General features: G+C 44.5%; 1 protein-coding gene across 9 annotated transcripts in view; it reads left to right on the top strand.

The window, feature by feature from the left end:
* SNX29 (sorting nexin 29) overlaps window positions 1-25,768 on the top strand; it is an 819,108-nt gene that overhangs the window by 9,353 nt on the left and 783,987 nt on the right. Inside the window, exon 2 of one of the 9 annotated variants that reach the window (XM_056534824.1) lies at window positions 14,892-15,164. The exons of the other annotated variants lie outside the window; for them this stretch is intronic. The gene's annotated coding sequence lies outside the window, so the exon portion shown is untranslated. The remainder of the gene's footprint in view (window positions 1-14,891; window positions 15,165-25,768) is intronic. 9 annotated transcript variants of the gene reach the window in all.

Below are 25,768 nucleotides of genomic sequence, written 5' to 3'. Positions count from 1 at the left end.
AGACATCTGCCGGAACGGCAATGTCCGGCATTAGCCACAGGTCCTGGCTGCTGATTGCAGCCAGGACTGTGCGGGTATGATGCGAGCTCAGCTCCTGAGCTCGCTTCATAATCCTCCTGTGCCGCAGCGCCGGGTATACTAGGCGTTCTGCGGAAAGGGGTTAATTCATACAAACTTTGTGTTTTTTATCTCTAATTGTTAGCCGAAAAACAAAGTGTCATGCTTCTAGCTTAAAGGGTAGCTCCCATCATCATGTTTTTTTTTTTTTTTTTTTTTTTTTTTCTTTCTGTCCCTGCCTATTGGCCTTCTATCCCTAACACCCTCCCTGTCTTTATTTTTTATTTTCTTACTATTTTAAAAATGGCATTTAGTCTGCCTGGTAGTGTGCTCACTACCAGGCAGACTTCCCCAGCAGGCACCACGTCACTGATGCCTGCTGGGGGGGGGGGGCTATTTCCGCCCTTAGTTCTCCTAACAGGGTGCCTCCAGCTGTTTCACCACTACAAATCCCAGCATGCCCTGACATCTATTGGCTGTCGGGGCATGCTGGGAATTGTAGTGGTAAAACAACTGGAGGCCCCCAGTACAGGAGCTTCATGGGGGAAGAAGTGAGCCGGGAGCCGATGCGGGAGGGACGGGTGCGGGGGACCCTTTTCCTGCCACTCGGTGAGTAACACCCAAACACCCCCCGCACCTTGCAGCAGGGCCGAGCCGATGCGCAGCCCTGGATGCACCTGCGCCTGCGCAAAATTTCGACTGATACCCTGACGGAATCAGTCGGAATTTTGCAGTGACGGCCAGGAGGGTGACCCCTAGTGGCTGAATTTCAAATTGCTTTTAAAATGTTTTAAAAGCATTTTTTTTTTAATAAAAGTATATTAGAGATATGTTGTAGTACTTAAGTACTACAACATATCAAAAAAAAATTTTCATGACAGTGCCTTTTTCACCCCCTTAAAGGGGTACTCCGGCACTTAGACATCTTATCCCCTATCCAAAGGATAGGGGATAAGATGCCTGATTGCAGGGGTCCCGCCGCTGGGGACTCCTGTGATCTTGCACGCAGGACCCCAGTTACAATCAGTCCCCGGAGGACATGTTCGCTCCCGGTCTGATTATCGGCGACCACGGGGCAGGCGGCATGTGACGTCACGCCTCCACCCCGCGTGACGTCACGCTTTGCCCCTCAATGCAAGCCTATGGGAGGGGGCAGCGCTGCCGCGGGGATACTATCATCCAGCATGGCAGCCGGAGGTCCCCTCACCTGGCTCCGGCTGTCTCCCGGGGTCTTCTGCTCTGATATTGAGCAGACCAGAGCAGAAGATCACCGATAATACTGATCAGTGCATAGCACTGAACAGTATTAGGAATCAAATGTTTGCTATAAATAGTCCCCTATGGTGACTATTAAAGTGTAAAAAAAAAAAAAAAAAAAAAAAAAAAAAAAAATCATCTCCCCCAATATAAAGATAAAACGTCAGTTTTTCCCATTTTAACCCCAAAAAAGCGTAAAAAATAAATAAATGAATACAGATATTTGATATCGTGGCGTGCGCAAAAGTCTGAACTATTAAAATATATTGTTGAACGGCGTAAACATTACAAAATAAAAAAAGTCCAAAATTGATGCTTTTTTGTTACATTATATTCCCAAGAAAATTTATAAAAAATTAATAAACAATTTATAAAAAGTAAAACCTAGGTAAAAGTGATATAAACTACAGATCATGGCACAAAATATTTGCCCTCATACCGCCCCATATACAGAAAAATGAGAAAGTTATAGGTGGTCAAAATAGGGCAATTTCAAACATAGTAATTTTGTTAAAATAGTTTGAGATTTTTTTTTAAGAGGCACAATTATAGAAAAGCATATATCATGGGTATCATTTTAATTGCATTAACCCACAGAATAAAAAAAATATGTTGTTTTTACCATAAAGTGTACAGCGTGAAAACAAAAGCTTCCAAAATTAGCTAAATTGCGGTTTTCTTTTCAATTTTCCCACATAAATAATATTTGTTTGGTTGCGCCGTAAATTTTATGGTAAAATAAGTGATGTAATTACAAAGTACAATTGGTGACGCAAAAAACAAGCCCTCATATGGGTCTGTGGATGGAAATCTAAAAGAGCAGGGATGTGGAATTCCTATCGCCCGACGCCTGGGACAAGCAGTTCTGGGTGCCGGGCAGGTGAATTTGGCCGGCCCTTAGCCTGGCTTCGGGCAAGCAGGGCCGGACCTGACAAGTCGCCCGGACCTCTGCAGTCTGTATGGAGCGGGCTGCCGACTCCTGCCCGCTCCATACTCTGCAGCCCCCGGCTGTAAAAACCTGTGTCCTCCGAAGCAGAGCAGGGGAGATGAGAAGCTGTGTATTTGTCTTCTCTCCCCTGCTCTGCAGACGTGCGGGGGGGGGGGGGGGGGAGATGAGGGGGCGTGGCTTCTTGCTCCCCGTGCAGACCTGCATCCTCTGCCTTCACTCCCCCCAGCTGTAGCTTCGGAGAGCTGAGGGGAGGAGGCACGTCTGCACGGGGAGATGCATGCGGCGCTCTGCAGTATGTATAGAGCGGGCTCAGGAGTCCTGCCCGCTCCATACTCTGCAGCCCCCGGCTTTTCTCAGTAGCCGGGGGCCGCCGCTAATAGCCAGCATGCGGCTTGCTATTAACCCCTTTAGATCGCCGCTGTCATAGCCGACAGCGGCGTTTAAAGGGACATGTGAATGCTCCCTGGTGGGCTAGTGGGGTGGATTGCCCCCCCCCCCGCAGCGCGATCCCGGGGGGTGATCCACTATAGAGGTAGCAGGAGGGTTCCCTGCAGTCCCAGCTCTGTCATTGATAGAGCCTGGCTGGACCAGGTTCTATCAGTGGATCACAGAGCACACAGATTAATAGAGTTCAATAGAACTCTATTCATCTGTCTGAGGAATCTAATGATTCCTCATATAAGTGTAATTAAGTGTTAAAAAAAAAAAAAAAAAAAAAAGTTTTAATAAAAGTTTGAAAGACACACATTAACCCAGTGGTCTTCAAACTGTGGCCCTCCAGATGTTACAAAACTACAATTCCCAGCATGCCAGGACAGCCGTTGGCTGTCCAGGCATGCTGGGAGTTGTAGTTTTGCAACATCTGGAGGGCCACAGTTTGAAGACCGCTGCATTAACCCCTTCCATGTTAAAAGTTCAAATCACCCCCTTTTCCTATATAAAAACTATTAAACCTATTAAACTATAACATTATATATCCCGTACGGTAAATGTAAAAAAAATACCAAACCACAGATTTGCAATTTTTATAATACCCCAGAAAAAAAAGTTAAAAAGCGATTAAAAAGTCAGATCAATACCAAAATGGTACCGATACAAAAAAACAGATTATGGCGCAAAAAATTAGCCCTCATACAGCCTGGTATGCGGAAAAAAAATAAAGCTACAGGGGTTAAAAAATGGCAATTAAAAAAATTTGAAAATGTCCAGAATTAGTAAAACATGACGTAAACGATACAAATCTTGTATTGCTGTAATCAGGCGCCTAAAGTATAAAACTAACATGTTATCTGACCACAAGGTAAATGGCGCAGGAAAGAAAAACCACCAAATCTGCAAAATTATCTTTTACTATTTCAATTTCACTTCACCTAATATATATTTTTTGGTTTGGAGAATGTTATTGGAAAATTTAAAGGTATCATTATAGTAGGTAGTTACGGCTATTATAGGGCGAGGAGGAAAAAATCAGAGTGTAAAAGCGAAAATTGGCCCGGACAAGTGGATGGTCATGAGGGACAAGTAGATTTTGCTCCATTTTAGTCCCGTGGACAAGTAGTATTTTATAAAAATTCCACACCCCTGAAGAATTATGCTTTTTAGAAGGCGAGGAGGAAAAAACGAAAATGCAAAAATAAAATTGGTCTGGTCCTTAAGGACAAAATGGGCCTGGTCCTTAAGGGGTTAAGCATTAATAACTCTGGGATACTTGTACTTTATGAATTTGATTCAGAGATTGTTTTTTGTGACATATTCAACTTTATGTAAGTGGTACATTTCCGTCGATACTTCATTTCTTGGTGAAAAATTCAAAAATTTCATGAAAAATTTTAAAATTTTGCATATTTTTTTTTTACATTTCAAGCTCTCTGCTTGTAAGGAAAATAGACATACCAAATAAATTATATATTGATTCACATATACGCTATGTCTATTTTATATTTGCATCATAAAGTTGACATGTTTTTACTTTTTGAAGATATCAGAGGGCTTCAAAGTTCAGCAGCAATTTTCCAATTTTTCAAGTAAATTTCAAAATCTGACTTTTTCAGGGACCAGTTCAGTTTTGAAGTGAATTTGAGTGTCTTTATGTTAGAAATACCCCATTATAGAAACTGCTCCCCTCCAACGTATTCAAAATGACATTCAGAAAGTTTGTTAACCCTTTAGGTGTTTCACAGGAATAGCAGCAAAGTGGAGGCGAAAATTCAAAACCTTAATTTTTTTACACTAACATGTTCTTGTAGACCCATATTTATTATTTTTACAAGGGGTAAAAGGAGATAAAGTCCCCCAAAATATGTAACCCAATTTCTCTCGAGTAAGGAAATACCTCATGTGTATATGTAAAGTGCTATGTGGGTGCACTAGAGGGCTCAGAAGACAGAAGAGAAGGAGCGACAATGGGATTTTGGGGGTCATGTCGCATTTAGGAAGCCCCTATGGTGCTAGAACAGCGAAAAACACCCGACATGGTATACTATTTGTAAAACTACACCCTTCCAGGAACGTAACAAGTGGTACAGTGAGCCTTAACACCCCACAGGTGTTTGACGAATTTTCTATAAAGTTGGACGTGAAAATGAAAAATGTAATTTTTTTTCACAAAAATGCTGATGTTAACCCAAATTTTTCATTTTTACAAGGGGTAATAGGTGAAAATGTCCCCCAAAATTTAAAACACCATTTCTCTCGAGTAAAGAAATACCTCATATGTCGATATAAAGTTATCTGCGGGTGCACTAGAGGGCTCAGAAGGGAAGGAGCGACATTGGGCTTTTGGACAGCGAATTTTGCTGAAATGGTTTTTGCGGGGCATGTTTAATTTAGGTAGCCCTCATGGTGCCAGAACAGCGAAAAACACCCCACATGGTATACTATTTGGGAAACTACACCCCTCAAGGAACGTAACAAGGGGTGCAGTGAGCATTTACACCCCACTGGCGTTTGACAGATCTTTGTAACAGTGGGCTGAGTAAATGAAAAATTACATTCTTCATTTTCACGGACCACTGTTCCAAAAATCTGTCAGTCGCCTGTGGGGTGTTAAGGCCTACTTGTACCCCTTGTTACGTTCCGTGTGGGGTGCAGTTTCCAAAATGGGGTCACATGTGGGTATTTATTTATTTTGCTTTTATGTCAGAACCGCTCGAACCAGCAGCCACCCCTGTGCAAATCACCAGTTTAGGCCTCAAATGTACATAGTGCGCTCTCAGTCCTGAACCTTGTGCGCCCGCATTTTATGCCCACATATGGGGTATTTCCATACCTGGGAGAAATTGTGTTACAAATTTTGGGGGTCTTTATTTTCTTTTACCTCTTATGAAAATGAAAAGAATGGGGCAACACCATAGAGTAAAACATTTTTTACACTAACATGCTGGTGTAGACCCCAACTTTACCTTTTAATAAGGAGTAAAAGGAGAAAAAGCCCCCCAAAATTTGTAGCGCAATTTCTCCCGAGTACGGAGATACCCCATGTGTGGCCCTAAACTGTTGCCTTGAAATACGACAGTGCTCCGAAGTGAGAGAGCACCATGTGCATTTGAGGCCTAAATTAGGGATTTTAATAGGAGTGTACCCCGATGCAAGCGTTACACTTGCCTCCTTCACCAAAAATAGTGTACGTCAGTTTTCCCCAAACAGGGTACCTCCAGCTGTTGCAAAGCTCCCAACATGCCTGGACAGTCAATGGCTGTCCGACAATACTGGGAGCTGTTATTTTGCAACAGCTGGAGGCTCCATTTTGGAAAAACTGACATAAAAGACTTTTTACATTTTTATTGGATGGGGGGGGGGGTGGCGACAGTGTAAAGGGGTGTATATGTAGTGTTTTACTCTTTATTTAGGGGTAGTATAGTGTTTTTAGGGTACATTCACACGGGCGGAGGTTTACAGTGAGTTTCCCTCTGCAGCAGAAAATTTGCCGCACTCCAACTTGAAGCGGGAAACTTGCTGTAAACCCCGCCCGTGTGAATGTATCTTGTACATTCACGAGAGGGTGTGGGGGGGGCAAAACTACAACTCCCAGCATGCACTGACAGACCATGCATGCTGGGAGTTGTAGTTATGCAACAGCTAGAGGCACACTGGTTGGGATTGGGAAACACTGAGTTAGGTAACAGACTACTGCAGTGTTTCCGCACCACTGTCTGTTTCCAAACTCAGTGTTTCCCAACCCATGTGCCTCCAGCTATTGCAAAACTACAACTCCCAGCATGCATGGTCTGTCAGGAGGCACACAGGTTGGGAAACACTGAATTAGGAAACACAATGTTTCCCAGCCAGTGCGCCTCCAGTTGTTGCAATACTACAACTCCCAGCATGCCCAGACCACTGAAGGGCATGTAGGGAGTTGTAGTTATTCATCAACTGGAGGAGAACAGTTTGAAGACCACTGTGTAGTGGTCTCCAAACTGTAGCCCTCCAGATGTTGCAAGACTTCAACTCCAAGCATGCCCAGACTGCTCAGGCATGCTGGTAGTTGTAGTTCGGCAACATCTGAAGGGCCAGATGTTGCCGAACTACAACTCCCAGCATGCCTGGACAGTCTCGGTATGCTTTGAATTGACATCTGGAGGGCTACAGTTTGGATACCACTGTATAGTGGCCTCCAAACAGTGCCCTTCCAGATGTTGCAAAACTACAACTCCCAGCATGCTGAGACTGTCCATGCTGGGAGTTGTAGTTTTGCAACATCTGGAAGGACAGTGGTCTCCAAACTATGGCCCTCCAGATGTTGCAAAACTGTGACTCCCAGGATGCCCAGACAGCCAAAGGCGGTCTGGGCATGCTGGGAGTTGTAGTTTTGAAACTCCTAGATACAGCAGGGAAGATCACTTTACGGCAATCTTCACTGCAGTATCTGGGAAACCGCCGCCGCTGCCTCCCCTTGCCTGCACCTCCTGTCCCCGCAACGGCCCCGCACATCACCGCCATCTTCCCCCGCTCTGCCCCGACATTCAGGGGCGGGCAGAGTGGGGGAAATGAACATTCCCCCCCCCCCGCCCCTGCCCTGCGATTTGCCAATCTAAATTGATTGGCGATTCGCAGCGACAGCTGACATGGGGGTCTCAGCCCCCCCCCCCCCCCCCCCCCCAGGCATTTGCACGGGATGCCTGCTGAATGATTTTGAAATTCCCACGGGCATACAGATATGCCCTTGGTCCTTAAGTACCAGGACGCAAGGTCTTACCCATACGCCCGTGGTCCCCAACAGGTTAAATGGGTACTCCGGTGTAAAACTTTTTTTTTTTTTTTATTGAACTGGTGCCAGAAAGTTAAACAGATTTGTAAATTACTTCTATTAAAAAATCTTAATCCTTTTGGTACTTTTTAGCAGCTGTATGCTACAGAGGAAATTCTTAAATTTTTTAATTTCTTTTTTGTGTTGTCCACAGTGCTGACACCTCTGTCCGTGTCAGGAACTGTCCAGAGCAGCATAGGTTTGCTATGAGGATTTTCTTTAGCTCTGGAGAGTTCCTGACACAGACAGAGGTGTCAGCAGAGAGCACTGTGGACAACACAAAAAATAAATTCAAATTTCCTCTGTAGCATACAGCTGCTAAAAAGGACTGAAAGGATTAAGATTTTTTAACCCCTTCATGACCCCGCCCATTTTCACCTTCAGGACCTGGGCATTTTTTGAACATCTGTCCACTGTTACTTTAAACATTAATAACTCTGGGATGCTTTTACTTATCATTCTGATTCCGAGAATATTTTTTCGTGACATATTCTACTTTATGTTATTGGTAAAATTTCACTGATATTTGCATCCTTTCTTGGTAAAAAATCTAAAAATTTCATGAAAATTTTGCATTTTTCTAACTTTGAAACTCTCTGCTTGTAAGGAAAATGGATATTCCAAATAAATTACATATTGATTCTCATATACAATATGTCTACTTTTTGTTTGCATCAAAAAATTGACGTGCTTTTACTTTTGGAAGACACCAGAGGGCTTCAAAGTTCAGCAGCAATTTTCCAATTTTTGTCAAGATTTTCAAAATTGTACTTTTTCAGGGACCAGTTCAGGTTGGAAGTGGATTTTAAGGGTCTTAATATTAGAAATACCCCATAAATGACCCCATTATAAAAATTGCACCCCCCAAAGTCTTCAAAATGACATTCAGTAAGTGTTTTAACCCTTTAGGTGTTTCACAGGAATAGCAGCAAAGTGAAGGAGAAAATTCAAAATCTTCATTTTTTACACTCTCATGTTCTTGTAGACCCAATTTTTTAATTTTTACAAGGGTAAAAGGAGAGAAATCACCCTAAAATTTGTAACCCAATTTCTCTCAAGTAAACACCTCATATGTTTATGTAAAGTCTTCGGCGGGTGCAGTAGAGGGCTCAGAACGGAAGGAGCGACAATGGGATTTTGGAGAGTGAGTTTTTCTGAAAGGGTTTTTGGCGGGCATGTCCCATTTAGGAAGCCCCTATGGTGCCAGAACAGTGGACCCCCCCCCCCCACATGTGACCCCATTTTGGAAACTACACCCCTCATGGAATTTAATAAGGGGTACAGTGAGCATTTACACCCCACTGGCGTTTGACAGATATTTGAAACAGTGGACTGTGCAAATGAAAAATTGTATTTTTCATTTTCACAGACCACTGTTCCAAAAATCTGTTGTACACCAGTGGGGTGTAAATTCTCACTGCACCCCTTATTAAATTCCATGAGGGGTGTAGTTTCCAAAATGGGGTCACATATGTATATTTATTGTTTTGAGTTTATGTCAGATCCGCTGTAACAATCAGCCACCCTCAAATGTACATGGTGCACTCTCCCTTCTGAGCTTTGTTGTGCATCCCCAGAGCACTTTGCGCCCACATATGGGGTATCTCCATACTCGGGAGAAATTGCATTACAAATTTTGAGGGTCTTTTTTCCCTTTTTACCTCTTGTGAAAATGAAAAGTATGCGGCAACACCAGCATGTCAGTGTAAAAAATTTAATTTTTATACACGAACATGCTGGTGTAGACCCCAACTTCACCTTTTCATAGGGGTTAAAGAAGAAAAAGCCCCCCAAAATTTGTAAGGCAATTTCTCCCGATTACGGAGATACCACATATGTGTCCCAAAACTGTTGCCCTGAAATAAGACAGGGCTCCAAAGTGAGAGAGCGCCATGCGCATTTGAGGCCTGAATTAGGGATTTGCATAGGGGTGGACATAGGGGTATTCTATGCCAGTGATTCCCAAACAGGGTGCCTCCAGCTGTTGCAAAACTCCCAGCATGCCTGGACAGTCAATGGCTGTCCGGCAATACTGGGAGTTGTTGTTTTGCCACAGCTGGAGGCTCCGTTTTGGAAACAGTAGCGTACCAGACGTTTTTCATTTTTATTGGGGAGGGGAGGGGGGCTGTGTAGGGATATGTGTATATCTAGTGTTTTTTATTTTAGGTTAGTGTAAGTGTAGTGTAGTGTTTTTAGGGTACAGTCACATGGGCAGAGGTTCACAGCAAGTTTGCCGCTGGGAGTTTGAGCTTCAGCGCAAAATTTGCACCATCTCAAACTTGCAGCACTCACTGTAAACCTCCGCCCATGTGAGTGTACCTTGTACATTCACATTGGGGGGAAGGGGGGGCAAACATCCAGCTGTTGCAAAACTACAACTCCGAGCATGCCCTTTGGCTGTCCGTGCATGCTGGGAGTTGTAGTTTTGCAACAGCTGGAGGCACACTGGTTGCGAAACATGGAGTTAGATAAACTGGTGTTTCGCAACCAGTGTGCCTTCAGCTGTTGCAAAAACTACAAATCTCAGCATGCAGTGAGAGCAGAAGGGCATGCTGGGACTTGTAGTTATGCAACAGCTAGAGGCATACTGCTACAACTCCCAGCATGCCCTTTGGCTGTCCGTGCATGCTGGGGGTTGTAGTTATCTAACAGCTGAAATCACACTGGTTGCAAAACACTTGAAAGTTTATTACTTAACTTAGTGTTTCCAAACCAGTATTCCTCCAGCTGTTGCAAAACTACAACTCCCAGCATGCATGGTCTGTCAGTGCATGCTGGGAGTTATAGTTTTGCAACAATTGCAACAGCTGGAGGCACTGAGGTAGGAAACGGACAATGTTTCCCAACTAGTGTGCCTCCAGTTGTTGCAAAACTAAAACTCCCAGCATGCCCAGACTGCCCAGGCATGCTGGAAGTTGTAGTTCGGCAATATCTGAAGGATCAGATGTTGCCGAACTACAACTCCCAGCATGTATGGACAGACTGAGCATGCTGAGATTTGTAGTTTTGCAACATCTGGAAGAGCACAGATTGGAGACCATTATACAGTGGTCTCCAAACTGTGGACCTCCAGATGTTGCAAAACTACAACTCCCAGCATGCACAGAAAGCCAAAGGCTGTCTGGGCATGCTGGGAGTTGCAGTTTTGAAACTCCCAGAGGCAGCAGTGAGATCGCTTTACGGCGATCTCACTGCTGCCAATGAAGATGCCGCCCTGCTGCTGGAAACTCATTGCCGGGACGCACCACCTCCGGGACCGCCTGGTGGATGCCGCTCGCCAGGGACTGCTTGGGACACCGCATGGCCGGGTAAGTGACGCTGGGGGACGGGTAAGGGACACTTAGCAGAGTGGTGTGTGTGTGTGTCCCGATCCCCGTGATCGGGACTCGCACCGTGGTCTCATGGTAAGATGGCTGGCTATCAGTTATAGCCACCATCTTACCGGGCGCTGCGGGAATGCCGCGAGTAGCGGCAAAAATGTTCATGACGTACCATATATGTCATGGGTCGGGAACACCTTGCCACTCGTGACGTACAGGTATGTCATAGGTCGGGAAGGGGTTAAGAGAAGTAATTTACAAATCTGTTTAACTTTCTGGAGCCAGTTAATAAAAAAAAAAAAAGTTTGTTTTTGTTGCTTCTAACTTCTTCTTGTGGTTTGGAAATCCCCAGCAGGATCACATGATTTAATCCTAATGTTTAAGGACTGCCAGACAACACCAGAAAGTACCTGTGTGAAGAGGTAATAGATTGTAGGTGCAGATTACATAATGAACAGACAAATGTCTCAGGATTAACCCCCTTGAGTTTTTTGTTTTGGTTTTTTACTTTGTCACATTTAGAGTCATAACCTTCATTAATTTCTCAATTCACATAGCTGAATAGTTTTTCCATGGCATGATTGTTTTACCTTTTTATCAACTTTATTTTCTGCTTTACTACTTTAGGACAAATGCTTAACCCCTTAAGGACCAGGCCATTTTATACCTTAGGGACCGGAGCGTTTTTTGCAATTCTGACCACTGTCACTTTAAACATTAATAACTCTGGAATGCTTTTAGTTATCATTCTGATTCCGAGATAGTTTTTTCGTGACATATTCTACTTTAACTTAGTGGTAAAATTTTATGGTAACTTGCATCCTTTCTTGGTGAAAAATCCCAAAATTTGATGAAAAAAATGAAAATTTTGAATTTTTCTAACTTCGAAGCTCTCTGCTTGTAAGGAAAATGGATATTCAAAATAAAACATTTTTGGGTTCACATATACAATATGTCTACTTTATGTTTGCATCATAAAATTTATGAGTTTTTACTTTTGGAAGACACCAGAGGGCTTCAAAGTTCAGCAGCAATTTGGAAATTTTTCACAAAATTTTCAAATTCGCTATTTTTCATGGACCAGTTCAGGTTTGAAGTGGATTTGAAGGGTCTTCATATTAGAAATACCCCATAAATGACCCCATTATAAAAACTGCACCCCCCAAAGTATTCAAAATGACATTCAATAAGTGTATTAACCCTTTAGGTGTTTCACACAGGAATAGCAGAAAAGTGAAGGAGAAAATTCACAATCTTCATTTTTTACACTCGCATGTTCTTGCAGACCCAAAATATGGAGAAAATTTTTACTTGTATTTGAAACCCAATTTCTCTCGAGTAAGCACATACCTCATATGTCTATGTTAATTGTTCGGCGGGCGCAGTAGAGGGCTCAGAAGGGAAGGAGCGTCAAATGGTTTTTGGGGGGCATGTCACCTTTAGGAAGCCCCTATGGTGCCAGGACAGCAAAAAAAAAACACATGGCATACCATTTTGGAAACTAGACCCCTCAGGGAACGTAACAAGGGGTAAAGTGAACCTTAATACCCCACAGGTGATTCACGACTTTTGCATATGTAAAAAAAAAAAAAAAAAAAGTTTTACCTAAAATGCTTGGTTTCCCAAAAATGTTACATTTTTAAAAAGGATAATAGCAGAAAATACCCCCCAAAATTTGAAGCCCAATTTCTCCCAATTCAGAAAACACCCCATATGGGGGTGAAAAGTGCTCTGCTGGCGCACTACAGGTCTCAGAAGAGAAGGAGTCACATTTGGCTTTTTGAAAGCAAATTTTGCTCTGGGGGCATGCCGCATTTAGGAAGCCCCTATGGTGCCAGAACCGCAAAAAAAAAAAAACATGGCATACCATTTTGGAAACCAGACCCCTCGGGGAACGTAAAAAGGGGTAAAGTGAACCTTAATACCCTACAGGTGTTTCACGACTTTTGCATATGTAAAAAAAAAAAAAAAAAAAATTTACCTAAAATGTTGGTTTCCCAAAAATTTTTGATTTTTAAAAAGGGTAATAGCAGAAAATACCCCCATAATTTGTAACACAATTTCTTCCGAGTACGGCGATACCCCATATGTGACCCTAAACTGTTGCCTTGAAATACGACAGGGCTCCAAAGTGAGAGCGCCATGCGCATTTGAGGCCTAAATTAGGGATTGCATAGGGGTGGACATAGGGGTATTCTACGCCAGTGATTCCCAAATAGGGTGCCTCCAGCTGTTGTAAAAGTCCCAGCATGCCTGGACAGTCAGTGGCTATCTGGTAATACTGGGAGTAGTTGTTTTGCAACAGCTGGAGGCTCCGTTTTGGAAACAGTGGCGTACCAGACGTTTTTCATTTTTATTGGGGAGGGGAGGGGGGCTGTGTAGGGGTATGTGTATATGTAGTGTTTTTTACTTTTTATTTTATTGTGTGTTAGTGTAGTGTAGTGTTTTTAGGGTACAGTCGCACGGGCGGGGGTTCACAGTAGTTTCTCGCTGGCAGTTTGAGCAGCGGCAGAAAATTTGCCTCAGCTCAAACTTGCAGCCGGATACTTACTGTAATCCTCCGCCCATGTGAGTGTACCCTGTACATTCACATTGGGGGGGGGGGGGGGGGGGGGACATCCAGCTGTTGCAAAACTACAACTCCCAGCATGTACGGTCTATCAGTGCATGCTGGGAGTTGTAGTTTTGCAACAGCTGGAGACACACAGGTTGTCAAACACCGAGTTTGACAACAAACTCAGTGTTTTGCAACCAGTGTGCCTTCAGCTGTTGCAAAAGCTACAACCCCCAGCATGTACGGACAGCGGAAGGGCATGCTGGGTGTTGTAGTTATGCAACCAGCAGATGCACCACTACAACTCCCAGCATGCCCTTAAGCTGTTTGTGCAAGCTGGGAGTTGTAGTTACACAACAGCTGAAGGTACACTTTTCCATAGAAAGAATGTGCCTCCAGCTGTTGCAAAACCATAAGTCCCAGCATGCCCATAAGTGCATGCTGGGAGTTGTGGTGGTCTGCCTCCTCCTGTTGCATAACTACAGCTCCCAGCATGCCCTTTTTGCATGCTGGGAGCTGTTGCTAAGCAACAGCAGGAGGCTGTCACTCACCTCCTGCTGCTGATCGCCGCACAGGTCAGTCCCGCCGCCGCCGCTCCTGGGGCCCCGATCCCAACATTAACGCCGGGGATCGGGGTCCCCAGCACCCAGGGTGCACGTCCCGCACCCGCTCACGTCCTCCGGAAGAGGGGCGGAGCGGGTGCGGGAGTGACACCCGCAGCAGGCGCCCTGATTCGTCGGCCGGTAATCCGGCCGACGAATCAGGGCGATCGTGAGGTGGCACCAGTGCCACCTCACCCCTGCAGGCTCTGGCTGTTCGGGGCCGTCTCTGACGGCCCCGATCAGCCAGTAATTCCGGGTCACCGGGTCACTGGAGACCCGATTGACCCGGAATCGCCGCAGATCGCTGGACTGAATTGTCCAGCGATCTGCGGCCATCGCCGACACGGGGGGGGCATAATGACCCCCCTGGGCGATATGCCGCGATGCCTGCTGAACGATTTCAGCAGACATCGGGCACCGGCTCCCCTCCGGCTAGCGGCAGGGTGCCGGGAAAGGACAGGACGTACTCCTACGTCCTCGGTCCTTAAGGACTCGGAAATGGGGGCGTAGGAGTACGTCCATTGTCCTTAAGGGGTTAAAGGAAATCTGTTATCAGAATCACCCGCACTAAACCTGTTACACAGGCTTGTAGTGCGGGTGATCCTGATTAAAACGCTCCTTACCTGGTTAAAAATGGTTCAGCGGTTCTTAAGATATCTATATTTTTAGTTTTCTGTTATTCCCTGGCTTGGGACTCAGTGGGAGGTGTTATCATCTGGGACTCGGCCACACGTCATTCTAGCTGGGCGGAGCGGCCGCCCGGCTCATGAATATTCATGAAGTTATCCACACAAATATATCTATATATAACCTGCTTGTTCCTTCAGTTTGTGAATAAAAACACCCTCTGTCCCTCCCTTCCTCCCACCCCTTTTCACTCATGCAGCCCGTCTTCTTACTTGTATAGGGCCGCAGCTCGAGTGAAGCCGGGGGAAGAACGCCGCTTCCGGGTGTACGGAACGCAGCGCATGCGCGGTCCTCCCCACCAGACCGAGAAAAAGGAGTTAGACCACGAGGATAAGTTCATGAATATTCATGAGCCGGGCGGCAGCTCCGCCCAGCTAGAAAGACGTGTGGCCGAGTCCGAGATGATAACACCTCCCACTGAGTCCCAAGCCAGGGAATAACGGAAAACTAAAAATATAGATATCTTAAGAACCGCTGAACCATTTTTAACCAGGTAAGGAGCGTTTTAATCAGGATCACCCGCACTACAAGCCTGTGTAACAGGTTTAGTGCAGGTGATTCTGATGACAGATTTCCTTTAAGTATGTTGCCATATTTGAGAACCACAATGTTTATATTTTTTCCATGGCAAGCTATAGTGTTCTTTGTAGTCGGTGCTCAATCGTATACCTAACTGAACCTCTTACTAAACTCCTGTTCCCTACTATCCTGTGACCTATCTAGGCAGTCTGAGTTGTGCCATATACTGCCGCCTAGGAGTACACCTGGAAAATAGAGGGCAAAACTCATAATGAGAACACAGCGCTATTAACTCGTGCAACAACCCCATGACCAATGACTGAAATGCATCGTGCGTTACAGACTATGAAATGTGGGTATAGCGCATGTAGGTACTGGGTCCCCAGCACCCCTATTACCTAACCACATATGCTGGCCCACCATGATGTGACGCCGGTGCAGCAGGCTTAATGCTAAGGGAATGACTGGATATAAAGGACGGATTGCTAAAGAATTAACAAGAATACGAACATGCTTGACAAACAACCTGCAGGGAGTGCTGCCCCCTAAACAATGGCATCCGCTGACCCCATTGGACCCTTGACATGCGGAAGCGAAGATTGCAATACTTAGCTGAGCATCACTCGTGGGACTTGCGAAAATGCCATATGATGATAAGCTGACACTAACATTCATCTGCTATAAAGTTTCAATAAGTAATTATTTACATCCCTGTAAAGTTCTTGTAACTACGGCCATGCACCTAAATGTAATTCTTCTCACGTTAGGAAACCATGGCAACTGAAGGACAGCGCGTTAAGCCGTCCTGATGTCCCAATGGAGAATTACCTAAACGTCAGCTAGCCAACTAACTAAGCCAGCTGCCAGGGCTGACGGCTAGAGGGGCTGGATTCAAAGAAGAGTGGCAAAACTCAAATGCAAGTAAGAACAAAATGCACTTGAGACATCCTCTGAGTGTCTGTCGTAAACATGGTGTAGGTATTCCAGACTGCTTGTTAGATGATCTCAGTGGCTGTGGACGTGAAAAAAAAGTCTCAACAGGGAACAACTCTATTCCCGTATGCACAACTCCAAGTGCTAACAACGTGCATACGCAAATGACCACCAAGTCACTAACCTAAACCTGTGTCAGGTTACCACTGCGACCAACCTATGGATGTGACTGGCAACGAAACCACTAACGCAGCAAACATGACGATGAAACTCAACCAACACCTGATTACTAACGTCAATCTGAAGCCGAGACAACAAAACCAACCACACAGAGCCAAGTCCCTGTATGCCCAAACCAAATGCTGAGTAATCCTATGGATCCATAGCAACGTTTCCGCCAACCTGAAGTCGTGTCAGGTTGCAACTGGACCGTCCTGTAGACGTGACAGGCCAAAAGTAAATGGCAATCAACAACGAAAAATAAAGCTATATCCCTGTGCATAACCCAACGGGTGAATAACATGACGTATATAACGACACTGTCGACAACCTGAAGTCGTGTCAGGTTGTATCCGGACTGACCTGTAGACGTGACTGGTCCAGTCGAACTTAAAGCCTGAACCAAAGTATGTGACAAACCTGAAGCCAAAATAAGACGTAACCATACTTAGCCTGTCGACTAGGCAAATAACCAACCGAACCCCAGATATATACGTGTACGATATATATGTATGCGCAGCTAAGGATGACCCTCCGAATTATCCATGCACAGGTTCGCCCAACACCATGAAACCTGCGCAGAGTCAAAGACATGGATGTATGGACTAAACACCATAACATAATATCATGAAAACATATGTACCTAATGAACCTATAAATGTATACCGAATATGAAAACCATAAATGTAAGCCTAGCATGACCTATATGCAGACCATGACCATATGAACGTAGGTCCAGCATGACCAACAAGGCCATATGCCCCTTACTAACACCACGACCGCATGCTCAGCAATCTACGACCATATGCCCAGACAAACTATATGGGTGTATGTTCAAAACTCAGCGCGTGCACTGAACAACTCATGAACGTATGTCTAGAATGAACTGCATGAGCGAATATGCACTGAATCAACTATAAGCAGATACACAGACAAACTTTTACACACATGGCCCGTATGAGTAAATGATTGCATTAAGCACTAATATATAATACAACACATGAATTTAAATATCCGATGTCTGACGCTGTACAACAACTACACCTATGGGTTGTGTTATAATTGTTCTGAAAATATGTCAGTAACAACAATAATGCAATATATATATGCCCCTGCAGACGTGACAGGTATAATGGGTATACACCGCCTATGTGTGAAGTTATCGTTGTTCTGAAGACGTATCAGTAACAACAATTACGCAATGTACCCCCCCTGCAGACGAGGCAGGTATAATGGGTATACACCGCCTATGTGTCGTGAGGCTGTTGCTGAGGAAACGTGTCAGTAACAACTACTGAGTCCCATTGCCCTGCTGACATGGTAGCTATGAGGCCCTGACCGCAACAGCTGTATAACACTAAAGTGTGGAACGCATGTGCCCCAATGCTATGCAACTATATGCACTGCAGACACTACAATGCACCTACAAAAGTGCATCGATAAACACTATATCGTGTGAACTACATGAAGTAATCATTAGCATGAAACCCTGAGCATATAGCCCGAATGAACTGTGTGTGCGTATATACAAACGAACTATATGAACAAATGCCCACTGTAAATGCTACCATGTCAATAAACACCTGTCCATAGTATCGAAGTAACAAACGGATATAACATGTGACAGCACCAGCGGATCTGTGAGCGTTCGTATGTGAGAGTGTTACGTACAGTATGCTTCCTACGAGCGTATGAATGACATGAATCCTACAAGCGTGTGTGCAGTGTGTACCAGCAAAGGCACAGTATAAACCTGCGGGAGTGTATACCGCATCAATTCTACGAGCGAGTATACTGTATAACCCCTATGAGCATGTGTGAAGTATGAATACTACCAGCCAGTGTACCGTAAGAACCCTGAGCCTATGTGCAATATAAATCCTACGAACATGTGTACAGCATAACTACTACCAACGAGAGTACGGTATAAACCCTCTGAGCATACGTGCAATGTAACCTTTATGAGCGTGTATACTGTAAAACCTATGAACGTGTGAACAGTATAAATCCTACATGCGTGAGTACAGTACAAATCCAACGAGCGTGAGTACAGTATAAACCCTGCGGGCGTGAATACAGTATAAACCCTACAAACGTGTGTACAGTATGTATTCTGTGAGCGTGAGGACAATATACACGTACCCTTGAGTGACCCTTTAACTACCATGGACCAACCTGGCTGACGAAGTGTTTGTCACAGAGGATCGGTAGTTTTTATTCATTTATTAATTTTTTAATTTATTTTTTTATGTACAACATGAATCTATGAGCGTATGTATGTGAGTGTTATGTACAGCATACTTCCTACGAGCGTATGTATGACATGAAACCTACTAGCGTGTGTACAGTATAAACACTACCAGCGAGTGTACAGCATAAACCCTCTGCGCGTACGCACAACATAAACCCGCAAGCGCACGTACAGCATAAACCTGCGAGCGTATATACCGCATGAACCCCACGAGCGAGTACACTGCACAAACCCTACTAGCTAGTACACTGTATGAATCCTACGAGCGTGTGTACTGTATGAATCCTACCAGTGTATGTACAATGAATCCTACGAGCATTTGTAAAGTATAAACACTAGCAGCGAGTGTATCGTATGAACCCTCTGAGCGTATGCACATCATAAATCCCACGAGCATGTATACTGTAAAAACCTATGAACGTGTTTACGGTATAAATCCTGTAAGCGTGAGTACCGTATAACTTTTTTTTTATGTAGCTAAACCTACCCAACATCCTGACATGAATAATTAAGTACGTATATGATGTGCTCGATCATCTGATAGCTAGAAGAAACCCCCCCCTTTAACTTTATATTATTATTATTATACCTGTAAAGAGAACATATATATCACAAGCTTTCATAACGTAGCCATGCATGCACTGCAAGTATATGACAAAGCCCCTGCACTGTGCATGAGCGAAGCAGCCAGAGAGTGAGCCGACATAATTAACACCTTAATATAATGTGCAGAGCAGCCAGAAGCGTGCTGGCATACAATTAACCCCTACTGTAAAATGCGGAGCAGCCAGAGAGCGTGTCGGCATGATTAACCCCTACTGTAATATGCAGCGGAACAGCCAGAGAGCGTGCTAGCATATAATTAACCCCTACTGAAATGTGCAGAGCAGAGCAGTCAGAGAGCATGCTGACATATAATTAACCCCTACTGTAATGTGCCGAGCGGGGCAGTCAGAGAGCATGCTGGCATATAATTTATTAACCCCTACTGTAATGTGCCGAGCGGGGCAGTCAGAGAGCGTGCTGGAATATGATTAACCCCTACTGTAATGTGCAGAGCAGTCAGAGAGCATGCTGACATATAATTAACCCCTACTTTAATGTGCAGAGTGGAGCAGCCAGAGAGCATGCTGGCATATGATTAACCCCTACTGTAATGTGCCGAGCGGAGTAGTCAGAGCATGCTGGCATAATTAACCCCTACTGTAATGTACAGTGCGGAGCATTCAGAGCATGCTGGCATCTGATTAACCCCTTACTGTAGTGTGCAGAGTGGAGCAGTCAGAGCGTGCTGACATAATTAACCCCTACTGTAATGTGCAGTGCGGAGCAGCCAGAGTGAGTGCTGGCATTAATAACCCCTACTGTAATATGCAGAGCGGAGCAGCCGCGAGCGTGCAGGCATCTGACATATAATTAACCCCTTATAGTGAAGTGCAGAGCTGAGCAGCCAGAGAATATGCCGGCATAAATCAACCCCTTATAGTAAAGTGCAGCGCTGAGCAGCCAGAGAACGTGCCAGCATGTAATTAACCCCTACTGTGATGTGCAGAACGGAACAGCCAGATAGCGTGCTGGCGCATAATTAACCCCTACTGTAATATGCAGCGCAGAACAACCAGAGAGCATGCTGGCATATAATTAACCCCTACTGTAGTATGCAGAGCGGAGCAGTCGAGAGCGTGCTGGCATCTAATTAACCCCTTACTGTAATGCGCAGAGTGGAGCAGTCAGAGAGCATGTTGGCATATAATTAACCCCTTATAGTAAAGTGCAGAGATGAACAGCCAGAGAACGTGCTGGCATAAAAATAACTGCATGTGACTAATCCCTCACCACACCGTTGTGGACCCGGTAACCGACACACGATAGACACTACATAACCATGACAGGCACCGGGGGTTATGATAGCCTGTAAGCTCCCCCAATACAACAAGCAGGGGCTAGTTACCAGGCAGAAAACCCGAGGTGACAGCACCGACCCGGCTGTAGACATGCCGGTTCCGTACTGCCACGGGGGTTCGTGTGGGAGCGAGGGCTCATGCAGCCATCCCCAGACAACAGCAGCATGCCCCCGTCACGAGTCCCACTAACGGTGGGGACTCGTAATACACTGCCGTGCCTGACCGGCCGGTAGAGGAAAACAGGCCACGTGGGACGCGTGTCCCCCTGTTGCTGAAACTGGGGCCGGGGCCTGGCCGAGGGTACACCCCCGGACTCCGGCTTACCTCCGGAGAGGTGGCTGCGGAGAAACGCCGCCACCCAGGCCAGCCCCGGCCACTTACCCGTACCGCACCACTGGAGACAGCTTCCGGTCAGCTGACTCGGTGTGTCAGCTGACCACTCATCACGTGACGAACCCGCGGCGTCAAGCACAGGTACCGCCGCGGGTTCTTATAGCGAAATCCCGCCCCTCCCACAAATACAGGCTTAATGAATTAGCCTTAACACTTATCACCATTTTGAGGTACATTTTGCTTTTTTTTTTTTTTTTGTTATTTTTCCTTTTCTTTTTAACATTTATGCATACATATATACGATTTTGTAAGGTTAGCAAGCGAGAACAAAGATCCCAGACCTGAGGGCATTCACCTGGCTATTATGAAACTCATCGATAGGGTGACAAAATAAACGCTCTCCCTTTGTCTAACCATTTAGGTACCACAATCGCTGTTTACTCATGTAAAATGGTTGAATGAATGGGATCAGTGTTTCTCCATCTTTAGCCATTACAGCAGGAGCCTTGTCCTTCACCGCCAAGCTCCCACAGTGATAGCTCAGGCACAGCTCCTGAGCCCAAGCATTCACTGTCATATACATGTTTGGCATAAGGCCTTAAAGGGGTACTCCGGTGAAAACCTTTTTTCTTTTAAATCAACTGGTGCCAGAAAGTTAAACATATTTGTAAATAACTTCTATAAAAAAATCTTAATCCTTCCAGTACTTATTAGCTGCTGAATGCTACAGAGGAAATTCCTTTATTTTTGGAACACTGATGACATCATGAGCACAGTGCTCTCTGCTGACATATCTGTCCATTTTAGCAACCGTGCATAGCAGATGTATGCTAAGGGCAATATGGTGGCTCAGTGGTTAGCACTGCTGCCTTGCAGTGCTGGGGCCTTGGGTTCAAATCCCACTAAGGACAACAATAAATAAAGAGTTATCATTATTATAATAATTACGTCAGCAAAGAGCACTGTGCTCGTGATGTCATCAGAGAGAATTCCAAAAAGAAAATAATTTCCTCTGTAGTATTCAGCAGCTAATAAGTACAGGAAGGATTAAGATTTTTTAATAGAAGTAATTTACAAATCTGTTTGACTTTCTGGCACCAGTTGATTTTAAAAGAAAAAAGGTTTTCACCGGAGTACCCCTTTAAGGCAGTGTTTCCCAACCAGTGTGCCTCCAGCTGCTGCAAAACTACAACTCCCACCATGCCCAGACAGCCTTTGGCTGTCTGGGCATGTTGGGATTTGTAGTTTTGCAACAGCTGGAGACACACTGGTTGGGAAACACTGCCTTAAGTTGTTCTTTGATGGACATATATGTAAATTTTCGGGAACGAGTTAACTATTTGGCTACTTTGTGCCAAATTTTTCTATCAGCCTCATTCCTTATGCCTCTCTGGGAGGTTAATTGTCCCTGTAATAAGTAAAGGAAAACAATTTATTAAATGTAGCATCAATGCAAATGATAGCACCTTCTTCTAGTGCAGACAGCGGTACGTGCAAAGCTGAAAGGGATCACTTATTGGCCTCTTGTAGCTTTCTCTCCACACAGTCTTTGTGTCTGCAGCTGACATCCGTACTAATGTGAACAATGCTTCATGTTATGATAACCAGCTGCTGACTCAGGATCTTATCTGCTTCTGTTCTTTAACAGGCAGCTCCTGCCGAAAATCTGTTTATTGACCGTTGTCAGGCCCAAGGCCTGAGTATTAAATCCTATATGTGTATTATAATTATATCTGTGTATAAACTAAGACCTGGGGGTGAGAGGTCATTCACACTGTGGGTTTGTGTATCTCCTTTTGAAGTCATGCACTCTGGTCCCATCATATAATCAAACAGATAAGGGGTCAGGAAGAGAGATGCCCCACCTGGTGGGATCAGAGGGGAGGGGGGGGATGGAGTTTCCCTCCAAAGAAGCAGAGATAAGATTTAAAAATGCTGGACTCAACTGTTGTTCAAGGCTGTGCCAAAGGCTGACAAGAGCTGGACTCTCACTGACAAGGACTGCTATATCATCATGCTGTAAGAACTTCATCTTTTGTTTTCTGAACTTGCCTTGCAAAACTCTTTTATATATTTTTATACCTGTATGTCATTTGTTTCTGTATTTTTATATAGTCAGCACTGTGATACCTTTTATCAGATTAAATGTTTAATTAATCAGCTCTGGTCTTTGATCTCTAAATATATGAGCTCACCTTTCTGAAGGCAGCTCTGGTGGAAACACGTTTATCTAAGGGTTAATTTGGTGACTTGCTGGGACTAGTAGTGTATACCCAGAGGTCTGGTGGCCTTAACCCTTGCACCATCACACTCTCTCTAATGTCTTGGCTGGACCGATAGGGTGTGATCGTGGCAACCGTCCTTGACTTATTTTTGTAGTCCTTTTCTGAGCTTTACAAAATATTTTACCAGAAAAACGAAAATCTACTAGACATCCTGTCACTGGTAGTGATAAAATGCTGTTGGACTGTCTAGTGCAATTTAGGTGACTTTTTGGCATTTGCCCTACATTAGTCAGAAACAGCCGGTAGGTGGCATGTAGGTGATTTATGACTTAGCAAATCCGCCACTGTTATCATATGCTTCTATAGGATTTTGCTATGTTTATACTCATTTAATTACATAAGTGAAAAACTAAAAAAAATATATATATGATATGTTGGAATGCACAAATTTATTCTGCATTCTTCAGCATCCCTTTACACAGCCATATACTGTAGTTGCCAATAGAACAAGCAGTGTCTAGATCTCTTGCTTAGAACTCTATGAACTAGAGTACAGATGGGCTGTGAAGAGCACTTCCTCCTCTATTGTACCTGACCCCACAATCTTTTTCCATTGGCCACTTCCCCTGTTATAAAGTACCAGCCAAACTATGAGTTTTATTCAAAATGTTAGACTAGGCACTAGACTAGGACTGAATGCTTTGGTCCGTCCAGACCTTCTTCAGTGGGCTATGCCAAGGTGCTCCTATTCAAGAATTATTCATTATCATTGTCTTTAGACTGTTTGTTTGTTTTGTGTCTAGAAAAGGCGCAAAAAAGTCCCCTTTTGGTTTGCACATTTCTGTAGGTTTTGAGTAGCAATCCACTGATTTTGGCAATACTCGTGATATGGAAGGGTTAAATGGCGCAAAGCCACTGATAAGTCTTTAAAACTACACCAGCCCAGACTTAGCTTTTTGGTGTATGTCAGGAGAAAAATTTCAGAAAATGTGACTTGCAGAAAATTATGAAATGCTCTGTAACTATTTAATGTGGTGCTCCTACAGGTGTAGAAAAATGCTTCACTTACACCTACAATGATAAATGCTGGCCAAAGTGTTACTGTTGTTAGAAACATCTTTTTTTCTATTTAATACTTCCTTAAAATTAAGGAGTTTCCTAATATACTTAACTTAAAAAATGTTACTGCAAAATATGTGAAAAACTGGTTTAAAAAAAGGGAACTAGGGGTCTCTTTAATTTTTTAAATGAACCATGGAAATCAAGCCTTTTTGGTCCAGGGTCCTTTTTCTGAGGGGAGGAATGTGTTATGTCCCTGTTTTTCCTCAGTGCAGTGTATCATCCAGCTTTCACCAGTATGAGCTGTACACCTTTGAGATCCAGACCAGTAATTCCTTGCAGTTTTTTCAAAAGAGAAGCATTTCCATGTTACTTGCTCAGGGGGGACCCCACCCATATCAGTTGCTCAGGAGGACCCCCCCCCCCCCCCCACATTAGGAAGCATAGTTTGCCCACATTAGGTAGCATAGTTTGCCCACATTAGGTAGCATAGTTTGCCCACATTAGGTAGCATAGTTTGCCCACATTAGGTAGCATAGTTTGCCCACATTAGGTAGCATAGTTTGCCCACATTAGGTGGCCTAGATTCCCCACATTAGGTGGCCTAGATTCCCCACACTAGGTGGCATGGATTCCCCACATTAGGTGGCCTAGATTCCCCACATTAGGTGGCCTAGATTCCCCACATTAGGTGGCCTGGATTCCCCACATTAGGTAGCATAGCCCCCCCCCCCCCCCCCAACACACATGCACATACATAAAGACACACTTACCTAACCTGCACAGCGCTTCCCCACTCCGGTGGCGGCCTGAAGAGTGACGTCACCGACGACCTCCTGCGTGGGTCTGCGGAGGTACGTCACTTGCGTTGGCCAGCTGCAGACTCACTAAAGTGCCCGCTACGCTATTATGCACCGTGGCTGCTTTGGAACAGTAAACAATGGCGGCTCAGCGCCCTTTCAAAGGGTGGCTGGCCCCCTCACATGCTGGGCCCCTGTGCAGCTAAACCGGCTGCACAGGCGATATATCCACTCCTGATTTATACCATACAGGTTCCACATGGCTGCTTTAGGGTTATAAAAAGCATGTAAAATGTTTAATTTTTTGCCACAAAATGCAGGTTTTATTTGCACCATATAGTTTCACATGGCTGCATTAGAGTTTTATAGAGCATGCACTTAAGGCACAAAGCTTTGCAAATCTAAAAATGTTTCTGCAGACCTCATGGCAAGTGAGAGGGAGGAAAGGAGCTCATCATTCTCCTAGAGAAACGCCCTCAGACTCCTAGAGAAATGCATAAAGAGTGAGCATAGTAATACATAGATCAAAGGGTATTATACATATAAAAACATTCATATTATTATGCCAACAGGTCTTAAGGCACATTACTACACTGACTTAAATGGGCACTGTCAGATAAAAAAACTTTTTGTATGTTTTACATCTTGGCAAAACATTAACCTTTCTAATATACTTCATAAGAAAATGTTATTCCCTTTTTATAAAAATCATGGCTTTGTCCAAGCTGAAGCACAGGCATGGACTAAGTCCATAAAGTGAGGGTCGGCTAGCACTCCTCTGTGTACTATCAGACCGGAGAGAGCACAGAGGAGTCCTATCAGACAGGAGAGAGCACCGAGGAGTCCTATCAGAC

This window comes from Hyla sarda, chromosome 8, assembly GCF_029499605.1.
Source record: "Hyla sarda isolate aHylSar1 chromosome 8, aHylSar1.hap1, whole genome shotgun sequence".
In the NCBI taxonomy this organism is placed as follows: domain Eukaryota; kingdom Metazoa; phylum Chordata; class Amphibia; order Anura; family Hylidae; genus Hyla; species Hyla sarda.
This window is presented reverse-complemented; position numbering and strand designations above follow the sequence as displayed.